Source organism: Coregonus clupeaformis, chromosome 26 (genome assembly GCF_020615455.1).
Source record: "Coregonus clupeaformis isolate EN_2021a chromosome 26, ASM2061545v1, whole genome shotgun sequence".
Classification (NCBI taxonomy): Eukaryota; Metazoa; Chordata; class Actinopteri; order Salmoniformes; family Salmonidae; genus Coregonus; species Coregonus clupeaformis.
Window position 1 is genome coordinate 14,886,410 of NC_059217.1, and position 24,281 is coordinate 14,910,690.

Consider the following 24,281-nt stretch of genomic DNA (forward strand, 5'->3'; position numbering starts at 1 on the left):
TTTCCTCTCCTCCCCCTTGCTAACCGTTTTCCCAAGACAAAAGAATATAAAACAGCTAACACATTTGCAGCTCTGAAGGCATGTGCTTGTGTGCACGCGTGTGTGTGTGTGTGTGTGTATAGGCTGCATTATTTATCGGAGGTAGAGACAGGGGTATCACTCAGTGAGACAGCACACTCTCTCCTCCCCTAGATGAGGTCTGGCATCACAGCTAACTACAGCACAGTACAGGGCCTGCCTCTGCTTCTGCATATGCATAGCCGTCACATCCCTTCCCAACATAGCTCCAGCAGGCAGGTCTTCCCTTCCACACTGGCCTGTCTCTGCCTCAGCCTGTTCTTCCCCATGGAGCCCACTTTATTTTGTTGTCTATGGACCACCAATGGACGGATCACCAACAGCTCTCTGAGGGCAGATCCTTCTAAACAGGCTGGGGCTGATAGCCCCATAAACCCAGCTCAGTGTTGGGAGAGGGAACCCACTGAGTACTGTGGAGTGGACCACTGTCTATAACATTTTACATTTTAGTAATTTAGCAGACGCTCTTATCCAGAGTGACTTCCAATTGGTGCATTCATCTTAAGATAGCTAGGTGAGTCAACAACACATCACAATCGTATCAAGTACGGGGCTGCATTGCAGCGGGTCGCGAGCTTCAAGTTCCTCGTTGTCCACATCACTAAGGACCTATCATGGTCCAAACACACCAACCAAGTCATAAAGAGGGCACGACAACGCCTCTTCCCCCTCAGGAGGCTGAGGGGATTTGGCATGGGCCCTCAAATCCTCAAAAAGCTCTACAGCAGCACCAGTGAGAGCATCTTGACTGGCTGCGTCACCGTTTGGTGTGGCGACTGCTTGGCATCCGACCGCAGGGGACTGCAGAGGATGGTGCATACGGCCCAGTGCATCACTGGGGCCGAGCTCCCTGCCATCCAGGACCTCAATGCCAGGCGGTGTCAGAGGAAGGCCCTAGGGGTTGTCAAAGACTACATCCACCGAAGTGTATAATGGTGCCCAAGTGTACTGTATAATGGATGGCTGCCATTTTAGGGGCTCCTAACCAATTGCGCTATTTTGTGTGTTTTTTCGCATTGTTTGTAACTTATTTTGTACATAATGTTCTGCCACTGTCTTTTATGACCGAAAAGAGCTTCTGGATATCAGAACAGCGATTACTCACCTCGAACTGGACAAAGATTTTTTCTTTAACGAGTCGGACGCAAATGATTTACTCCAGATACCCGACCAGGCCCATATCCCCGTCATTCGCATAAAGAGAAGACGCCGATACAGGGGACGCAGGTCAGGGTGCCTTGTGAGAATTCGTTGGCGAGTGGGTAACACGCCTCTACCATCTGTCCTACCAACGGGACATTAAAAACTATAATATCTTATGCTTCATCGACATGAATAATATACAGTTGGCTGGGTTTGCCGTGCATCGGCAAGACAGACCAGCTACCTCCGGTAAGACGAGGGGTAGTGGTAGGTGTCAATTTGTCAACAAAAGCTAGTGCTTTTGACTTGAGGTTTTGCTCTCCTTAGTTAGAGTACCTCATGATAAGCTGTAGACCACATTATTTACCAAGAGAGTTTATATATTTTTTTCGTAGCTGTTTATCAACGAGCTGTATAAGACCATAAGCAAACAAGAAAATGCTCATCCAGAAGTGGTGCTCCTAGTGGCCGGGGACTTTAAAGTAGAAAAACTTTAATCAGTTTTACCTAATTTCACATGTTCAACCAGAGGAAATAAAACTCTAGACCACCTTTACTCCACACACAGAGACGCATACAAAGCTCTCCCTCGGCCACCATTTGGCAAATCTGACCATAACTCTATCCTCCTGATTCCTGCTTACAAGTAAAAACTAAAGCAGCACGTACCAGTGACTCGCTCAATACTGTAGTGGTCAGATGATGCAGATGCTAAGCTACAGGACTGTTTTGCTAGCACAGACTGGAATATGTTCCAGGATTCATCCAATGGCATTGAGTATACCACATCAGTCACCGGCTTCATCAATAAGTGCATCGATGACGTCGTCCCCACAGTGACCGTACGTAAATATCCCAACAAGGAGCCATGGATTACCGGCAACATCCGCACTGAGCTAAAGGCTAGAGCTGCCGCTTTTAAGGAGCGGGACACTAATCCAGACGATTATAAGAAATCACGCTATGCCCTCCGACGAACCATCAAACAGGCAAAGTGTCAATACAGGAATAAGATTGAATCCTACTACACTGGCTCTGATGCTCATTGGATGTGCCAGGGCTTGCAAACTATTAAGGATTATAGTGGCTTGCGAAAGTATTCACCCCCATTGGCATTTTTCCTATTTTGTTGCCTTACAACCTGGAATTAAAATGGATTTTTGGGGGGTTTGTATCATTTGATTTACACAACATGCCTACCACTTTGAAGATGCAAAATATTTTTTATTGTGAAACAAACAAGAAATAAGACAAAAAACTGAAAACTTGAGCGTGCATAACTATTCACCCCCCCAAAGTCAATACTTTGTAGAGCCACCTTTTGCAGCAATTACAGCTGCAAGTATCTTGGGGTATGTCTCTATAAGCTTGGCACATCTGGCCACTGGGATTTCTGCCCATTCTTCAAGGCAAAACTGTTCCAGCTCCTTCAAGTTGGATGGTTTCCGCTGGTGTACAGCAATCTTTAAATAATACCACAGATTCTCAATTGGATTGAGGTCTGGGCTTTGAATAGGCCATTCCAAGACATTTAAATGTTTCCCCTTAAACCACTCGAGTGTTGCTTTAGCAGTATGCTTAGGGTCATTGTCCTGCTGGAAGGTGAACCTCCATCCCAGTCTCAAATCTCTGGAAGACTGAAACAGGTTTCCCTCAAGAATTTCCCTGTATTTAGCACCATCCATCATTCCTTCAATTCTGACCGGTTTCCCAGTCCCTGCCGATGAAAAACATCACTGTGGGGATGGTGTTCTCGGGGTAATGAGAGGTGTTGGGTTTGCGCCAGACATAGCGTTTTCCTTGATGACCAAAAAGCTCAATTTTAGACTCATCTGACCAGAGTACCTACTTCCATATGTTTGGGGAGTCTCCCACATGCATTTTGGCGAACATCTTTGCTTATTTTTTTCTTTAAACAATGGCTTTTTCTCTGGCCATTCTTCCGTAAAGCTCAGCTCTGTGGAGTGTACGGCTTAAATTGGTCCTATGGACAGATACTCCAATCTCCGCTGTGGAGCTTTGCAGCTCCTTCAGGGTTATCTTTGGTCTCTTCGTTGCCTCTCTGATTAATGCCCTCCTTGCCTGGTCCGTGAGTTTTGGTGAGCGGCCCTCTCTTGGCAGGTTTGTTGTGGTGCCATATTCTTAAAACATTTTAATAATGGATTTAATGGTGCTCCGTGGGATGTTCAAAGTTTCTGATATTTTTTTATAACCCAACCCTGATCTGTACTTCTCCACAACTTTGTCTCTGACATGTTTGGAGGTCTTCATGGTGCCGCTTGCTTGGTGGTGCCCCTTGCTTTGTGGTGTTGCAGACTCTGGGGCCTTTCAGAACAGATCACATGACAGATCATGTGACACTTAGATTGCACACAGGTGGACATTATTTAACTAATTCTATGACTTCTGAAGGTAATTGGTTGCACCAGATCTTATTTAGGGGTTTCATAGCAAAGGGTGTGAATACATATGCACGCAACACTTTTCCGTTATTTATTTGTTATTTATTTTTGAAAAAAAATATTTTTTTCATTTCAATTCACCAATTTTGACTATTTTGTGTATGTTCATTACATGAAATCCAAATAAAAAATCCATTTAAATTACAGGTTGTAATGAAACAAAATTGGAAAAACGCCAAGGGGGATGAATACTTTTGCAAGGCACTGTACAAAGGGAAGCACAGCTGCAAGCTGCCCAGTGACACAAGCCTACCAGATGAGCTAAATTACTTTGATGCGCGCTTCTAGGCAAGCAACACTGAAGCATGCATGAGAGCACTAGATGTTCTGGACGACTGTGTGATCACTCTCTCCGTAGCCAATGTAAGTCAGACCTATAAACAGGTCAACATTCACAAGGCCGCAGGGCCAGACAGATTACCAGGACGTGTACTCAGAGCATGCGCTGACCAACTGGCAAGTGTCTTCACTGATATTTTCAAACTCTCCCTGACCTAGTCTGTAATACCTACATGTTTCAAGCAGATCACCATAGTCCCTGTAACCAAGAACGCCAAGGTAACCTGCCTAAATGACTACTGACCCATAGCACTCACGTCTGTAGCCATGAAGTGCTTTGAAAGCTTGGTCATTGCTCATATCAACACCATCATTCCAGAAAACCTAGACCACTCCAATTCGCATAACTCCCCAACAGATCCACAGATGACTCAATCTCTATTGCACTCCACACTGCCCTTTCCCACATGGAGGAGCCCCTACGTGAGAATGCTATTCATTGACTACAGCTCAGCATTCAACACCATAGTGACCGCAAAGCTCATCACTAAGCTCAGGACCCTGGGACTAAACACCTCCCTGAGCAACTGGATCCTGGACTTCTTGACGAGCTACACCCAGGTGGTAAAGGTAGGCAACAACACATCTGCCACGCTGATCCTCAACATAGGGGTCCCTCAGGTGCGTGCTTAGTCCCCTCCTGTAGTCTCTGTTCACCCACGACTGCATGGCCAAGCACAACTCCAACTCCAACACCATCATTAAGTTTGCCGACGACACAACGGTGGTAGGCCTTATCACCGACAACGATGAGACAGCCTATAGGAAGGCAGTCAGAGACCTGGCAGTGTGGTACCAGGACAACAACTTCTCCCTCAACGTGAGCAAGACAAGGAAAAGGAGGGCTGAGCACACCCCCATTCACATCGACGGGGCTAAAGTGCAGCAGGTCGAGAGCTTCAAGTTCCTTGGTGTCCACATCACCAACAAACTATCATGGTCCCTCAGGAGACTGAAAAGATTTGGCATGGGTCCTCAAATCCTCAAAAGGTTTTACAGCTGCACCATTGAGAGCATCCTGACTGGTTGCATCACCGCCTGGTATGGTAACTGCTCGGCATCCGTGAGAGTTATTTAAGATACTCTTCAAAGAGGTAGGGTATCAGACATTTCGAAAGATGGGCAGGGACTCCGCTCGCTGTCCTGACTTTAGGGGGTAGCTTGTTCCACCATTGAGGTGACATGTAGGGTTTGACATTTTACATTTTAGTCATTTAGTAGACGCTCTTATCCAGAGCGACTTACAGTTAGTGAGTGCATACATTTTCATACTGGCCCCCCATGGGAATCGAACCCAGAACCCTGGCGTTGCAAGCGCCATGCTCTACCAACTGAGCTACACGGAGTCTACCGTAGCCTGAAGGGAGTTCCCCTTGCTGCTCCGTAGGCAAGCACCAGGGTCTAGTGGAGTGTGTGGAGGAGCATGAACCTGCAGGAGCGAGTCATGTTTGCAGAGAATGACAGGGTGCTGTCCAGGGTCACGCCAACGTTATTTGCACTCTGGGAGGGGGACACTGTGGAGTTGTCAACCGTGATGGAGGTATTGGAGCAGGCAGGCCTTCCCCGGGAGGAAAGGCAGCTCCATTTTGTCGAGGTTGAGCTTGAGATAGTGGGCCAACATCCAAGCTGAGATGTCTGCCAGGCACACAGAGATGTGTGTTGCCACCTGGGTGTCAGAAGGGGGGGGAAGGAGAAAAAGTAGTTGAGTGTCATCCGCACAGCAATGATAGGAGAGACCATGTGAGGATATGACAGAGCTGAGAGACTTGGTGTACAGAGAGAAGAGGTGAGGGCCTAGAACTGAGCCCTGGGAGACAGCAGTAGTGAGAGTACGTGGTACAGACACAGATCATCTCCACGTCACCTGGTAGAAGCGGCCTGCCAGGTAGGACGCAATCCAAGAGTGTGCAGAGCCTCAGACTCCCAGCCCTGAGAGGGTGGAGAGAAGGATTTGATGTTCACGGTGTCGAAGGCAGCGGATAGATCTAGGAAGATATGAACAGAGGAGAGAGAGTCAGCTTTGGCAGTGCGGAGAGCCTCCGTGACACAGAGAAGAGCAGTCTCGGTTGAGTGAGCTGCCTTGAACCCTGCCTGGTTATGGTCAAGAAGATCGTTCTGAGAGAGGTAGCGAGACAGTTGGTCAGACAGCACGCTCAAGTGTTTTGGAAATAAAAGAAAGAAGGGATACAGGTCTGTAGTTTATGTCAGAGGGGTCGAGTGTTGGTTTCTTGAAGAGGAGAGTGATTCTGGCCATTTTTAAGTCAGAGGGGATGAGTGGTAAGGGATGAGTTGATGAAGGAAGGGAGGAATGGGAGAAGGTCTTCAGAGATGGTCTGGAAAGGGAGGAGGGATTTGGGTTGAGCGGGCAGGTTGTCGGGTGGCTGGACCGCACTAGTCACAGGATTTCATCTGAAGAGAGAGGGGAGAAAGTGGTCAAGGCGTAGGGTAGTTCTGCGTGAGTGGGACCAGTGGACTCAATAGGCTGAGTGAATGAGGAGCGGATGTCGTCAACCTTCTTTTGACGACAAAGTGGTTGACAAAGTCGTCCGCAGAGAGGGAGGAGGGAGGAGGATTAAGGAAGGAGGAGAAGGTGGAAAAGAGTTTCCTAGGGTTAGAGGCAGAAGCTTGTAATTTAGAGTGTTAGAAAGTGGCTTTAGCAGCGCATACAGAGGAAGGTAGAGAGGATGGAGTGAAAGGATGATAGGTCCTCCGGAAGTTTAGTTTTCCTCCATTTTCGCTCAGCTGCCCGCAGCCCTGTTCTGTAAGCTCAAAATGAGTCACTCAGCCACGTTGCAGGAGGGGAGGGCCAAGCCGGCCGGGAGGAAAGGGGACAGTGCGAGGCATAGGATGTGGAAAGCGAGGAGAGTAGGGTCAAAAAGTCAGAATCAGGAGACAGAAGGGAGAAGGATTTATCAGAAGGAAGAGAGGATAGGAGAGAAGAGGAGAGAGTAGAGTGAGAGCGAGGGTGAAGATTGCGGCAGCGCATGACCAGCTGGGTAGGGACTGAGTGGCTAGGGTTGGAGGTTAGATGGAGAGAAAAGGAAACAAAGTAGTGATCAGAGACATGGAGGGGGTTGCAGTGAGATTAGATAGTGAACAGCCTCTAGTGAAGATGAGGTCAAGTGTATTGCCTGCCTTGTGAGTGGGAGGTGACTGGGAAAGGGTGAAGTCAAAATAGGAAAGGAGTGGAAAGAAAGTGGTGGAAAGAAATTAATTTAAGTCAGGCGTCGGGAGGTTAAAGTCGTGAGCCATCGTCTGGAAATGAGCTTATCAAGGTGTCAAGCTCATTGAAGAACTCTCGAAGGGCACCTGGTGTGCAATAAATGACAGTGGTTTAGCGGGGGGGGGGGGAGCTCTACTTAGGAGAAATTAGTAGCCTTGTGCCCAGTGGCGGCTCCTGAAAAAATTCTCAGGAGGGGCAATTTTTCTGATGATTTAGGTGACCTACACACATTTTAAAAAAGATATGTCCAGCAACAACATGAAGACAGGGGCAGCATATAAGTCAATACTGATATACACATTACTTGCTTCAAAAAGGCCTCATGGTTGAATTGGAAATATGTGCACCTGAGCATAATTCACAACAAGCAAGCAGGAGCTTTTGATAGAGGCTACTGAAAACATTGATGCAAGTTATTGGTAATAGGAAATTTTTATAGACTTCCATATTCTGCCCTCTTGTATAGATTTGTGAAAATGAACAACCATATTCTGGCCAATTGTATAGATTTGTAAATATGAACAACCATATTCTGGCCAATTGTATAGATTTGTAAAAAAAAAAGTTTTACTTTTTTTTAAATGAAAAATAACTATTTTAAACAACATCAACTGTGAACTGATTTGGGCGTGTGTGTGTTAAAGAGACAGACAGGGAGGGACAAAGAGAGAGAGAGGCTACATTACTTGTACTGAAACTGTTCTCTTCTCTCTTTCAATGCAGCAAAGCGGTCAATGACTTTCTCATTGAAATCAGGCATACTGAGGACTAGTTTACTAGTTACTTTTTTGATGCGAGAAGTAGCTTGCTGCATGATAAAATTCAGCTGATGCACATAGCAATGCACGTAATGGGCATTCTTGAAATGCTCACGTACCTTTTGCTGCACACCAGCCTTCTCTCGCCTCATCACACTGGCTCCATCGTAAGCTTGCGCAATGAGTTTCACTTTCTCGTCGTCGGCAAAAAGACCGTTCAGTCTCTCCAAAAGCACACTGGCGATTGAGACGGAGGTTGATTCCGAGATGGGAAGGAACTCAAAAAAGCGCTCCTGCACTTTGTGGTTGTACCTCAGCACCAGCTGTGTCTGTGTAGAAACGTCCGTGGTCTCGTCAGCTTGGATAGCTACGAAGTTCGCCGACTTCACCTCCTCCACAATATGTTCCCTCATGACCGCTAGCATACACTCCAGTAGCTCGTTTTGAATGGTCTTTGATGTGAACTTCTTTCAAAGAGACAATCGAGTTGCACTGAACGCTAGCCATCTTGATAGTAGTACGTGAATTGATTGACGCTGCTACCCGCTCTTTTCTTAGTTACGTTCATGGTTATGTTACGTATGACGAAAGCGCGTAAGTGCAAGCCCTCAGAAACCCATAGAGATTGTATTGAAAGCTCTTATATTTGAAAAAAAAAGATTTTACATGAGAGGCTATGAGAGACTTCTGGGCGATTTTCAACCTGACTGAAATCGCCCCAAAAGGGGCGGGGCCATTTGAAGCACGACTTTAGCCTGATTGGACATTTAGTGGCAGATCAGACGTCTAGATTAGAACACTGATAACTACTGTTGCCGTGATATAATTGATTAGAAAAAAAATCCCTTGCTTTTCCCGTTTGGCAGTGCGTCGCCCATATCGCCCTAATGAACACACCGCCCCTGCTTGTGCCACCACCCCGACGACCAGATGCTCTCGGACTATGACAGAACACATAGTCAGATGACGAGAGAGCAGCTGGAGGAGGAGTGTTCTCTGGGTTAATACATATCTCCGTCAGGGCCAAAAAGTGTAGGGAATGAAGAGCAATATCGGCTGAGATTCACTTAGCCTTCCTTATTGATTGCAGATCGGCAGTTCCAAATGCTGCCGGAGACTAGGAATGCCACATGGGTTGTGTGCTTAGGATACACTAAATTAGAAGGGTTGCAGCCACGGGGTGGTGAGTGTCCGTAAAACCTAAAGGGAGAGGAGCAAACTGGGATTGGAAACACACTTGCCAAAGTTACAAAAGAGCAAAATGAGATCATCAGAAAATTAGGTAAGATACTCAAGTGAGAGAGTGATGTAAAGCCTTCCTCTCTTTCCTTCCTCGAACAACTCGGCAGAACGTCTTTGTTTCGGCGACAACACCGCCACTTGACAATACTGCCGCTGAAAAAACAGCGGAGACTGAAGTACTAACACTGATTGGTGTTAGGTGAAAGACTGCTCCCAACACTGATTGATTGGCAGAGGTGAAGAAAACACCCCCTACAATAAATCACGCCCACAAATTAGCAAGACTGTTACACAAATAGGCCTGAAACTAATCTAAGTCCACAACGACAGTGACAAGTACTGAGCAATCATACAGTTCAAACAGCAATGACTAAGTAGACTACTAGGTAAAAGACAGAACTTAAATTAAATTGCCCTAGAAAGACAATACCAACAGCTACTTATTGAATCAAAAAATATACTTGCTGCTCTTGTAGGAGCTGATGTCCTTCCAAACTATAGATGACGCACTAAGACTATAACAGAACAGAGAGTAGGTCTACAAGCCAGTCCAGATAGTATAGCAGCTAGTGGGAAGAAATGATGCTACTAACTAGCTACAACCAGCTGGTTAAATGCTACCCAGCCAGGGCCTTGGTGTTTCATTTTGGGTGTCAACTTAACAAGCCAATAGTCACTTCTTTGTGCCATGAGAAATAGAGAGGAAATAAAGGAATGACAAGTGAAGGAGAGAGTGAGCGAGAAAATGAGAGAGAGAGAGTGAGAATGGAGAAACATAATGGAGAAACAGAATGGAGAAACAGAATGGAGAAAAAGACAATTGGATAAAGAGGAAGGGAATCGAGAGACAGAATGTACAAAAAGAGAAACAGAAAGCGAGAGTTGTCATCGAGGGAGGGATGGAGAGAGGAGATGAAGAGGGAGGCAGATGCGGCTCAGTTCACCTCCCCTCTCTCTCTCTCCCCAGGCTGCTCCACTCTTGGGGGTTTAGTCTTTAAGCTGCGGCTCTGCTTCAAATTCCCCCAGCCAGCCAGCTAGCTAGCCAGTCAGCCAGCCATTCCACAAACCAATCAGCCAGCCAGCAAGTCAGCCAGCTAGCCAGACATCCAGCCATTCAACCAACCAGCCAGCAAGCCAACCAGCCAGCAAGCCATTCAACCAACCAACCAACCAACCAGCCAGCCAAACAGCCAACCTAACAGACAGTTAACCAACCAACCAGTAGTGCTGAGTGATTAACCAATTTGTATAATTTTTTATTTGGTTATTAAACAACTAATTGACCGACGCCAGATCAATTACTTGAATTCGGTTTATTTTGTGAGGTTAACGTGCCACTACTCTAGAGAAATCAAATCATTCACAAGATAAATGTTATCAAGAACTACACTACATGACCAACAGTATGTGGACACCTGCGCGTCAAACATCTCATTCCAAAATCAAGGGCATTAGTTCATTCCAAAATCAAAGGCATTAGTTCAGGCTTTTCCACTAGATGTTGAAACATTGCTGCGGGGACTTGCTTCCATTCAGCCACAAGAGCATTAGTGAGGTCGGGCACTGATGTTGGACAATTAGGCCTGGCTCGCAGTCGGCGTTCCAATTCAACCCAAAGGTGTTCGATGGGGTTGAGGTCAGGGCTCTGTGCAGGCCAGTCAAGTGGTCCTCTGTAGCTCAGCTGGTAGAGCACGGCGCTTGTAACGCCAAGGTAGTGGGTTCGATCCCCGGGACCACCCATACACAAAAATGTATGCACGCATGACTGTAAGTCGCTTTGGATAAAAGCGTCTGCTAAATGGCATATTTATTTATTTTTATTTATAAGTTCTTCCACACCGATCTCGACAAACCATTTCTGTATGGACCTCGCTTTGTGCACGGGGGCATTGTCATGCTGAAACAGGAAAGGGTATTCCTCAAACTGTTGCCACAAAGTTGGAAGCACAGAATCATCTAGAATGTCATTGTATGCTGTAGCGTTAAGATTTCTCTTCACTGGGACTAAGGGGCCTAGCCCGAACCATGAAAAACAGCCCCAGACCATTATTCCTCCTTCACCAAACTGTACAGTTGGCACTATGCATTGGGGCAGGTAGCGTTCTCCTGACATCCGCCAAACCCAGATTTGACTACAGCTCAGCATTCAACACCATTGTCCAGACTGCCAGATGGTGAAGCATGATTCATCACTCCAGAGGAACGCGTTTCCACTGCTCCAGAGTCCAATGGTGGCAAGCCTTACACCACTCCAACTGACGCTTGGCATTGCGCATGGTGATCTTAGGCTTGTGTGCGGCTGCTCGGCCATGGAAACCCATTTCATGAAGCTCCCGACTAACAGTTCTTGTGCTTCCAGAGGCAGTTTGGAACTCGGTAGTGAGTGTTGCAACCGAGGACTGACTATTTTTACGCGCTACGCGCTTCAGCACTCGCCGGTCCCGTTCTGTGAGCTTGTGTGGCCTACCACTTCATGGCTGAGCCGTTGTTGCGCCTAGACATTTACACTTCACAATAGCAGCACTTAGTTGCCCGGGGCAGCTCTAGCAGGAAAGGAAAGGTGGCATCCTATGACGGTGCTACGTTGAAAGCAGTGGAGGCTGCTGAGGGGAGGACGGCTCATAATAATGTCCAGAACAGAGCATATAGAATAGCATCAAACACCTGGAAACCATGGGTTTGATGCCATTCCACTGATTCCGCTCCAGTCATTACCACAAGCCCGTCCTCCCCAATTAAGGTGGCACCAACCTGTGGTTGAAAGTCACTGAGCTCTTCAGTAAGGCCATTCTACTGCCAATGTTGGTCTATGGAGATTGTGCTCGATTTTTTCCATTAGGCAAATATTCAACCTAGTTCGGCACAGAAATGTGGTAATTAACGACAATGATTATAATCCGCTGTGCCTGTTCTTCCCAGCCCCGGACAGAGGTGGATACACACAGACCATATGAGACCGCACCAGATACACAACAACGAGAGGGATAGAGACAGTCTGTGAGGTAGCTCTACCCGATTGACAGTTATAGTAGCTAATAAGCAGCCTTGAAAGTATGCCTTATCTACTTTGAAGAACTTGTCAAATGATTTTGTCAGCCAGCTAGCCACTAGCCTAGCTAAATAGGATGACTCATTCAATGGGGAGCACAGAGATAATATTAGACGGTTGTCTGGCTGGCTGGCTGCTACTGCCTGAACAGAGATGATATAATGACTTTAAGGAATGGACCATAATAATAAAGCAATCAAATAAAAACAAAGTAATATGCACAACTGAAATATTCTATTAAAGTAAAGTAAGCAATGTGAATAAATGATGGTTAATAAGTGATAAGCAGTAATGGGCAGTCACTACCATCATGGGGCTCTTACTCATTGTTTTATTCAGTGTTATTACAGCATTCAACCCACTGTCAGTGTCAGGAAAAAGGCAGGTGATGGCTGAGGGAAGCTCTAAAATCATTTCATGTCATTATTTCATAATGCATTTAATGTTTTTTTTAAATTGCGAAACGAAATCGAAAACCGTGATAATTTTTTTATAATCGCTTAGCACTATGAAACAATCAGCCAGCCAGCCAACCGGTAGGCCAACTAAGGCTCTCAGCCTGGTCAAAACCCCCTAACCCCATCTGATTTCAATCGAACGTGACTGGCTGGCTCTGGTCCAGTCCATCCTGATCTGTCAGTGATCCAGTTCTGAGCTCTGAGCAATCGACTCGCCTGGTTTGCCAGGCTGACGGCTCCAGTCCAATGACAGGTTCAGCATGGTTCCTCACAGATCAATGATGGAACCCATGTCCCCTCAGCCCAGCTCATTCCTCACCAACAACCAACTCTCCACCCCCTGCACCCTCACGTCCCACTCTCGCTCCCCTCACCCTGACGTTCGTCCTCTGCACTCTCATCTTACTCTCTAAATCCCCCTCTCTCTGTCCCCCTCTCATCCCCTCTCCCTGTCCCTCTCTCAACGCCAACTCCCCAAGCCCCTCTCATCCCCTCACACCCCATCCCCCTCTCGCCCCCCCTGTCCCCAATTAGAGTCGTCTCCCAGCTGATCTCCCGCCGTCCGTCCTTCATGCATTGCTTTACCCAGGCCTCTAGCTAACGTGACAAAGAGATCTTCAGTATTCACGCTTTCAGATACAGTGGCCGGATCGGCCCCGGTGCAACTTTAAGCTACAATATTCAAAATAAAAAGACATGATGCTATGGGATAGCACAGTGGATTATGATCAGATTGTAACTATTTTAGTTAGCTTTTAAGGGAATCCAGAAAAAATTCTAAAAAACAAACCCAATAGGATTAAGACTGGTATAGAATAGTTTATTATCCTCAGAGAAGGACATTCTTATTTTTATGACTGATAAGGTGTTCAGCAGTGTTCTTTGCTTGGTGAAGATGACCAACATAGTCTACAGTTAACTGTGAGCTTTCACCAACAAGCCAACCATCCTCCCGTTTTTCACTTGGCCAGCAATTGCACCAGATACATTCATTAAAAACAGAATCCACCATGATATTCTAACGACATAGAAGACAGAATTAGAACTCTTAAAATGCCACAATATTCTAATGACAGAATTAGAAGTGTAAAACCTGCAGAATAGAACAGAGAATGAGGAGAACAGTGGGCAGAGAGAGCTGCAGCAGATCACATCCTGTGGATTGTATGGCCTGTGAAACAGCAAGGCAGAGCCTGCAGAGATTCCTTTCATTACACTTTAATAGTATGCTGCTGGCTTGCCATCCTGACCTGCGCTCTGTGCCGGTAATAAGAGCGGCCTTCAGAGCCGGACCGAGGCACAGAGCTGGGGGCGGGGGTGAGGGGGGGAGCCGAGGTACACTTTACAATTGACACGAGGGCGTTGCATTTTCACATTCTCGCTCTGTTCCGCACAGGCTGAGGGATGGAAGGATTTCTGTTATTTTTTCCATTTTTTCTAGCGGCTTCTCAGAGCGACCCCTGGGGTGGAGAGAGGCTGGCTCTCCGTCTAGCGAGGCGAAGGTTATTTTGGTTAACAACGCCGCCGGGTTACTGAGGGACTTCTTAAAGAAGGGGAGGAGGTGATAGATTGATCCCTTAGTCTCTGGAACCACTGACAGGTGTAGGTGTAGGGGGGTGTGTGGTGTGGTGTGGTGTGGTATGGTGTGGTGTGCGCGTGCGTGCCGTGCACATGGCCACTGCAATAGGAGGAGGAAGAGGAGTGTGATGGAAATAGTAGTCACTTCTTGGCCAGCATCTGGACCTCCAACACATCCTCAATCAGTAGCTTTCCTATTCGTTTCACTGGGGCCAGAGAGCCAAGGACAAAATGATGGCCAGAACATCAGTCTCCTGCTAACAGAGATCATTCTTGCCTTCAACAGCCTTTAGGCTATATAGTGGCTAGATTAAAAAAGAGGGAAGATTATGCCAATAGATATTGTTATTTTAAACTAAACACATGTTGAAAGAGACCATTATGCTACTTGGTATTATTTTGGTGCTATAGTACCATCTCCATAATGTTCAAAAGTTTAGGAAGATATGTACGATCCAAATGTTGTATCACCAGCCGAATAAAGATGACACTTAAGCAACAAGCAGAAAGAGAGAGCGGACATTCAGTTACATCCTTCCTTTTCATTTAAATATTTTCTTTTTTGTTTGGGTGAGTGTCATTCCTCTCTGTCTATCATGTACCCTCTTCATATCACAGATGGCGAGAGAGAGAGAGTATTATGATGCAGAGATTCTCCAGAGAATACATTACCATCTGATAGAGGAACAGTCGCTCTCCTTCTGAGACACTCTGCTAGCGGACCAGGAGAGGATCTCGCTACATATGCCCCAAACACACACATTAACGAAGTAGCAGGAGGTGTGTGTGTGTGTGTGTGTGTGTATGTGTGTGTGTGTCAGCCAGGGAGGCAGCCTGAGCGGGTTTCCCTCTTTAAGCTGTCAGCTCCCATCGGGCCCTGCTCCACTGTGAACCCTGGTATGGGGCTGCTACTAACACATGGTCTATCAGAGGACACACACGCCTGTAATATACACAGTACCAGTCAAAAGTTTTAGAACACCTACTCATTCAAGGGTTTGTATTAATTTTTTACTATTTTCTACATTGTAGAGTAATAGTGAAGACATCAAAACTATGAAATAACACATATGGAATTGTGTAGTGAGCAAAAAAGTGTTAAACAAATCAAAATATATTTTACATAGCCATCCTTTGCCTTGATGACAGCTTTGCACACTCTTGGCATTCTCTCAACCAGCTTCACCTGGAATGCTTTTCCAATAGTCTTGGAGTTCCCACATATGCTGACCACTTGTTGGCTGCTTTTCCTTCACCTCTGTGGTTCGACTCATCCCAAACCATCTCAATTTGGTTGAGGTCGGGGGATTGTGGAGGCCAGGTCATCTGATGCAGCACTCCATCACTCTCCTTCTTGGTAAAATAGCCCTTACACAGACTGGAGGTGGGCTGAGTCATTGTCCTGTTGAAAAACAAATGATAGTCCCACTAAGCCCAATCCAGATGGGATGGCGTATCGCTACAGAATGCTGTTGTAGTCATTTTGGTTAAGTGTGCCTTGAATTCTAAATAACCAGGAAAGCACCCCCACACCAAAACACCTCCATGTTTTACGGTGGGAAATACACATGCAGAGATCATCCGTTCATCACAACGCGTCTCACAAAGACACAGCGGTTGGAACCAAAAAAGCTCAAATTTGGACTCCAGACCAAAGGACACATTTCCACCGGTCTAATGTCCATTGTTCGTGTTTCTTGGCTCAAGCAAGTCTCTTCTTATTATTTGTTTCCTTTAGTAGTGGTTTCTTTGCAGCAATTCGACCATGAAGGCCTGATTCACACAGACTCCTCTGAACAATTGACGTTGAGATGTGTCTGTTACTTGAACTCTGTGAAGCATTTATTTGGGCTGCAATTTCTGAGGCTGGTAACTAATGAACTTATCCTCTGCAGCAGAGGTAACTGAGTCTTCCTTTTTCCTGTGGTGGTCCTCATGAGAGCCAGTTTCATCATAGTGCTTGATGGTTTTTGCGACTGCACTTGAAGAAACGTTCAAAGTTCTTGAAATGTTCCGTATTGACTGACCTTCATGTCTTAAAGTAATGATAGACTGTCGTTTCTCTTTGCTTATTTGAGCTGTTCTTGCCATATAATATGGACTTGGGCTTTTACCAAATAGGGCTATCTTCTGTATACCTCCCTACCTTGTCACAACACAACTGATTGGCTCAAATGCATTAAGGAAAGAAATTCCACAAATTAACTTTTAACAAGGCACACATGTTAATTGAAATGCATTCCAGGTGACTACCTCATGAAGCTGGTTGAGAGAATGCCAAGAGTGTGCAAAGAATCTCAAATATAAAATATATTTTGATTTGTTTAACACTTTTTTGCTTACTACATGATTCCATATGTGTTATTTCATAGTTTTGATGTCTTCACTCTTATTCTACAATGTAGAAAATAGTCAAAATAAAGAAAAACACTTGAATGAGGTGTTCTAAAACTTCTGACGGGTAGTGTATGTGCATATTATGTGTGAGTGAGCAGATGACAGAGTGAGTATGTGTGTGAGTGTGTAGGGCCCTGTGTGTGTGTGTGTGTGTGTGTGTGTGTGTATAGAGACTGTACAAAAATTTAAATTAAAGGTAAATAAAGATACTAGGTTAACTCAGATAGTCCATGTAGCCATTTTGTTAACTATTTATCAGCCTTATTGCTTGGGGATAGAAGCTGTTCAAGAGCCTGTCGGTGCCAGATTTGATGCACCGCTACACCCCTTGCCATGCTGAAGCAGACAGAATAGTCTATGGCTTGAGTGGTTGGAGTCTAATGATTTTCCAAGCCTTCCTACCACACCGCCTGATATAGATGTCCTGGATGGCAGGGAGCTTGGCCCCAGTGATGTACTGGGCCATCCACACCACCCTCTGTAGCGCCATGCGATTGAGGGTGGTGCTATTTCCATACCAGTCAGTGATGCAGCCAGTCAATATGCTCTCAATGGTATAGCTATAGAACTTTGAGGATTTGAGGGCCCATGCCAAACTTTTTCAACCTCCTGAGGGGAAAGAGGCGCTGTCGCGCCTTCTTCACGACTGCACGTGTGTTTGGACCATTTTAAGTCTATAGTGATTTGGACACCAAGGAACTTGAAGCTCTCCACTACAGCCCCGTCGATGTGGATGGGGGCATGCTCGCTCGCCCGCCCGCCCCCTTTCCTGTAGTTCACAATCAGCTCCTTGGTCTTACTGACGTTGAGGGTGAGGTTGTTGTTCTGGCACCACACTGCCAGGTCATTGACCTCCTCTCTGTAGGCTGTCTCATCGTCGCCGGTGATCAGGCCTACCACCGTCGTGTCATCAGCAGACTTGATGATGGTGTTGGAGTCGTGGGTGAACAGGGAGTACAGGAGGGGACTAAGCACACACCCCTGTGGGGCCCCTGTGTTGAGGGTCTGTGTGGCGGAAGTGATGTTGCCTACCCTCACCACCTGGGGTCGGCCCATCAGGAAGTCCAGGATTCAATTGCGGTGATTGCATGATTACAGAAGTGAGTGCTACAGGGCGGTAGTCATTGTGGCATGAAGCCTTAGAGTTCTTGGTGACAGGAATGATTGTGGTCATCTTAAAACTTGGGGATTACAGACTGGGACAAGGAGAGGTTGAAGATTACTGTGAGTATGCCTGCCAGATGTTCTGCGCATGCTCTGAGAATGCGCCCTGGAATACCGCCGGGCCCCACAGCCTTGTGGGTATTGACCTGATTAAAGACCTTTCTCACATTGGCCTTGGAAAGTAAGATCACCCAATCCTCTGGGTCGGTGACGGCCCTCACACCCGATGCGATGTTGTTGTCAAAGCATGCATAAAATGCATTAAGTTCGTCTGGTAGAGAGGCATCGTTGGACAGATCACGGTTGGGTCTTCATTTGTAAACCGTAATGGACTGTAGCCCCTGCCACATGCTGCGGGCGTCGGAGCATGTGTGATTTGATTCCTCCTAATTCCTATATTGTCCTTTTGTTCATTTGATGACTCTGCGGAGGTCATATTCCTGTCCTTGGCCGTAGCCTCAGGGTTTTTTATGATAGCTCTGTGTGCTGTAGCCCTGTCCTTTAGTTTAGCACCAATCTCCGTGTCAATCCAGGGCTTTTGATTGGGAAAGCAGCGAACCCTCAGTGGGGACAACGTCGCCAATACATTTTCTAATGAAGCCGTTGACGGAGGTGGAGTCTCTAAACATATTCCAATCAGCGCTAGCAAAGCAGTCCTGTAGCATAATCTCTGATACTGGTGACCATTTCTCAACGGAGCGAGTCACAGGTACTTCCTGTTTGAGTTTCTACATGTAAACAGGAAGCAGGAGTATGGAGTCGTGAACTGATTTGCCGAATGGCAGAAGAGGGAGGGCCTTGTATGCTTGCTTGTGGGTAGAATAACAGTTGTCTAGGACTTTATTGCCCCTAGTAGCGTTGGAGACGTGTTGATGTAAATTGGGCATTCGAGAGTCCCGTTGGTAGCAAATCCGCGATCGGAGGTCATCTATCTTATTATCAAGTGACTTGGCCAGTAGAATGGAGGAAAGGGTAGCCGGTTTTCCCTTTGCCTTAATCTCATCAAGATCCCCCCTTCTTGCCTCTGTAACGCTGACATTTCCTATTGGGTAGCCCAAAAATTGGGTCGGAATTACAGAGGGAGCCCAGGACAGATGAGTCGAAGTTGAAGCCAGAATTTTGATAAATAACTGCCGATCTGATGTTCAAAAGTTCTTGTCGGTTGTAAGAAATAATAGCGGATTCATTTAGTGAAAATAAAGTAAAAATAAATGACAAAATAATCACAAAATAGCAACGTTGGGTCAGAGCTTGCAAAACGGCGGCCATCCAGTATGGCGCCATCTTTCCATTATACACTGAATTCATACATTTTCAGTCACTTAAATTGTAAACACAATACCACAACTGCTCATTTCTCCAACCTGGGAGGTAAACTTGAAGTTTTCAATACTTTCACTGTGTATTTCGGATGGAATCAAGGCATTAGAATGTACCAGAGGCCACCAAAATAGAGCATGATCTGCAAACATGATCTGGAGCCTGGCTGGCTACTTTTTCTATTTGGCGGACTACTCCATGTGCTTGTAGAAAACACTGGTATTGGAAGTGGTGCAGTGGTACAGCCATAGTGAAACAGGCTATAAAGTGGAAGGAACTATGAGACAACATGTGACCAACAGGTCCACCTTGTTCCACAATCTCTGTTCTGTTAGCGGAACATCAGAGTACTTTACCAGAACACCTACCTGTTTCTAGAACATAATCTGGTAGAGGACTAGTTTGCCAAGCTACACCAGCTGTGCCATATACCTTTCCACGACTGCCAAAAACACACCCTCCGCTCCTCCTCTTCTTTCCTTTCCTTGCCGCAGCGCTCTCCTCTCCTGCACTTTACTTTCTTCTCCTTACTTCTCTCCCCTCATCTCCCACTCAGCCTCTCCTCTCCTCTCCCCTGCTCTCTCCTCCCCTCCCCTCTTCCTCCTCCTCTCCTCTCCTAAGAAGCAGCCCAGGGGTCAGTGTAATCAGGACCCATGAGCAACAAAGGCCATCAGTTAGGTGTCCAGAGGAGTGCCTGTACAAAGGCCAGCTCAGCGGGGCGAGTCTTTCCATTAGGTAGTGCCCCACAACACCCCAGAGAGCTGGCAGTGAGGGGCTTGAGACAGATAAACACACACACACACACACAAACACACACATTATAGGGCCTTGTCTGACACCGCTGTCAGGGTGCAGTGAAGGGGAAAGACGAGACCCCTTGACACACACAGACGCAGAAGTGAAGACATAAACACACACACCGCCTCTTTTCTCATCTCTCACTGCTCATCACCCCGTTACAGCCCTACAAAAACGACCGTCATAACAGCAGCAACCGCAGCGCTGGCAAGGCCCTTATTCTCACCTCATCACTCCACATGCCTCCCCCACCTACCCCCGACTGTCAGTCTACTCCCTGCCCCTGCGTTTCTCTTCCCCCTTCCCCATGTTACCCCATCACTCTCCCCTCTGATGCTCACCCTCCCAGCCCAGGGATGGGTCCACCAATCATACGGTATCAGTGTGGATGCTCTGATGGCCCACGGTGTCAGAGATAGACTAATATCTGCTCTGAGAGAGGAGACCCCTGGGACAACAACACCGTCTCTCTCCGTCTCTCTACTGACTGAGACCACACTGTCTGTTTGTCCACCTATCTGCCTCGCTCTGCCTCTCTCTCTCTCTGCTTCCATCCATCTGCCTCTCTCGCTGTCTGCCTTTCCCTCCATCTGCCTCACTTTGACTCTCTCTCTGCCTCTCTCTCTTGGCCTCTAAACACACACCAAACAGGTGTTAGGGTAAAACCACACTACATTGGACTGTTGAATATGTAGCCGTGGTACAGATTTACTGTATAGTAGCAGTGTCCAGTACTGTAAACGTTTTACTGCATTTATCTGGGCCTAATGTAACAACAGGCAGAAAACTGCTGTTTAGGTGTCATTTGTAATTTTCTCCCACAGCTGCTACTGGGAAGAAATGGGAGACAAGACCGAGAGGGAGAGACACACAGAGAGGCTATCAACAGGACTCAATGCCCTGATAAGTTTGGAGAACATCATCCCTGTGTGTGCAGGAGAGGAAGGACAGAGAGAGAGAGAGAGAGAGAGAGCGAGAGAGAGAGAGAGAGAGAGAGAGAGAGAGAGAGAGAGAGAGAGAGAGAGAGAGAGACCAGGGTCTGTTCACCCTTACACATATTTGAAAAGAAAAAAAACAGCACTGGGTGAAGAAAGAAAATGGAGAAAGATAACACTATAACTACCAGATGGATGCTCCTTTGTTTTTACTGACATATTATAGAAGGAACTGATTTAATAATATGCAAATGTTCTCTCCTGAAGTTTCCAAATGGCCATTGTTTGTCAAACGTGAAAATTAGTAAAAAATAATTTTCTCTTCTAGAGATGCATTGTGGCAACATAACACACTCCTGCTATGTGACTGGCAGAGGACTCCCCCATCTCAGTGCCAAACTTTGAGTGTGTGTGTGTGTCTGGACCAGAAGTCCCCACAAGAATAGTAAACAAATAAAATAATGATCAACTGGGGTCAAATGCTATTTGTAGGGGGTTTAGGGTTAAGGTTAGAATTAGTGTTAGTTTTAGGGTTAAGGTTAAGAGCTAGGGTTTTCGGGTTAGGTAAGGGTTAGGGAAAATATGATTTTGAAAGGGACTGAAGTGTCCCCCCACAAGGTTAGTTATACAAGACAGTTTGTGTGTGTGTGTGTGTATGTGTGTGTGTGTGTGTTCCCTCTTTTTTCAGAACTTTGGGATGAGATCTGAGAGGAAACGGATAGATTTCCATCTGTCTATTTCATTTGCAAAAAATAAATCCTTCTTACAATTCAAATATATGCTTTAGCCATCTCTCTTTCCCCTTCTTTATCCCTCCATCTCTCTCTCTCTCCACATGGCAGCTGTAGATGACCAGGACATCAAATGTCTCAGGGGCTGAGGGAGCAGGAGGGAAAGAAAAAAAGAGTGAAAGAAACATGGAGAGAGCGAGAGATGGAGCGAGCGTTTCTCACTTCATATTTCTCCGCCCTGGCGTGCCAGCCTGCAGCCTGCTCTCCTTTGAGCCTCTATTCAACCACAGAACAGAAAAAAAATCCATTCATATTTCCATAATCCACACTCCTGTCTGTCTGCCTGCCTCCTCCCCTCCCTCCCCAGGGGTAGACTAACCCCTCCACCCCGATCCTACAACTGTCATTACGCCGGGCAACAATACCAGGCCAAACAAAAGGAGTCCTGCGGAGACTGTTAGCGTCTGCAGCCATATGCTGCTACTCTCCTGGAGAAAAGAGGAGTGACTGACTGATTGACTGACTGCAGCTCCTCTCCTCTCGGTCGCAGTATGGAGCCACAAAGAGGAAAAGGAGCCTAATCCTGGTAATGAGCTGTGTGAATAGTATACAGGTCTTTTCTGGCTGCCGACGGAGGAAAGGCCAAGCCGTCTACACACAGTCACACCACGCTATAGCTACACTAGCCATCTTATCCACACACACACACAAGCTGGTCAACAACAGAGAGAGACAGAGATAGCGAGAGAGAGAGAGAGAGAGAGAGCAAGAGGAGAGAGAGGGGGAAAATAACACTTTTGTTACTTAATGCTAGTGATCGAGGAAAAAAAACGATACGGTTACATTCACTACCGTTCAAAAGTTTGGGGTCACTTAGACATTTCCTTGTTTTCGAAAGAAAAGCATTTTTTTTAGAATAACCATTAGAATAACAGCAAATTGATCAGAAATACAGTGTAGACATTTTCAATGTTGTAAATGGCTATTGTAGCTGGAAACTGCTGATTTTTAATGGAATATCTACATAGGCGTACAGAGGCCCATTATCAGCAACCATCAGTCTTGTGTTCCAATGGCACGTTGTGTTTGCTAATCCAAGTTTATCATTTTAAAAGGCTAATTGATCATTAGAAAACACTTTTGCAATTATGTTAGCACAGCTGAAAACTGTTGTGCTGATTAAAGAAGCAATAAAACTGGCCTTTCTGAGAGTGTGACGAGGCGACAACGGGATGCTGACCTTCTAGGCAGAGTTGCAAAGAAAAAGCCATATCTCAGACTGGCCAATAAAAATAAAATATTAAGATGGGCAGTCTGAGATATGGCTTTTTCTTTGCAACTCTACCTAGAAGGTCAGCATCCTGGAGTCGCCACTTCACTGTTGACGTTGAGACTGGTGTTTTGCGGGTACTATTTAATGAAGCTGCCAGTTGATGACCTGTGAGGCGCCGGTTTCTCAAACTAGACACTCTAATGTATTTGTCCTCTTGCTCAGTTGTGCACCGGGGCCTCCCACTCCTCTTTCTATTCTGGTTAGAACCAGTTTGCGCTGTTCTGTGAAGGGAGAGTATTCGCAATTTCTCGCATGGAATAGCCTTCATTTCTCAGAACAACAATAGACTGACAAGTTTCAGAAGAAAGTTATTTGTTTCTGGCCATTTTGAGCCTGTAATCGAACCCACAATTGCTGATGCTCCAGATACTCAACTAGTCTCAAGAAGGCCAGTTTTATTGCTTCTTTAATCAGCACAACAGTTTTAAGCTGTGCTAACATAATTGCAAAAGGGTTTTGTAATGATCGCTATGATGAAACTGGCTCGAGTTAACTGCACCTCAGATTGCAGGCCAAATAAATGCTTCACAGAGTTGAAGTAAGAGACATCTTCAGAGGAGACTGCGTGAATCAGGCCTTCATGGTCTAATTGCTGCAAAGAAAGCACTACTAAAGGACACCAATAAGAAGAAGAGACTTGAGCAATGGTCTCTCTCTCTCTCTCTCTCTCTCTCTCTCTCTCTCTCTCTCTCTCTCTCTCTCTCTCTCTCTCTCTCTCTCTCTCTCTCTCTCTCTCTCTCTCTCTCTCTCTCTCTCTCTCTCTCTCTCTCTCTCTCTCTCTCTCTCTCTCTCTCTCTCTCTCTCTCTCTCTCTCTCTCTCTCTCTCTCTCTCTCTCTCTCTCTCTCTCTCTCTCTCTGATCTAGTTGTATTAGGGGGTAGTAGACAGATAGATAGAGCCGGGAGCGTCTCTACAACCCGTTCATTCTTCAAAGCCGTTTCTTCTCTGCTGTGGTACATACACACACAGTTAGCCTACGCATATTCATGTATCCCTCTATTCTTCCAATCTTGTTTCCCTCCATTCTTCCTGTGATCAGCTGCAGTCTGCCCACTGCTCCGCTCGAAGACCTGTGTGTGTTCCAACACCTTTCAACAGACCGGCCTGGTCACACCACAATATGGTCCATACCTCCGCCGCATCCCTCCAGCCCTCCGCTCATCCCATGCTTTTATGACCACAATATGGCGGTGTTAAACCCACAGCTCTCACACATCTTGAAGAGGCACGTAGACTGTGGCAGAGTCAGAGATCACTACTGAATCGACAACCAG

The 24,281-nt window shown here is 46.2% G+C and overlaps 1 protein-coding gene across 2 annotated transcripts in view; it reads right to left on the reverse strand.

The window, feature by feature from the left end:
* LOC121540413 (DENN domain-containing protein 1B) overlaps positions 1-24,281 on the reverse strand; it is a 174,256-nt gene that overhangs the window by 113,568 nt on the left and 36,407 nt on the right. The window lies entirely within an intron of this gene.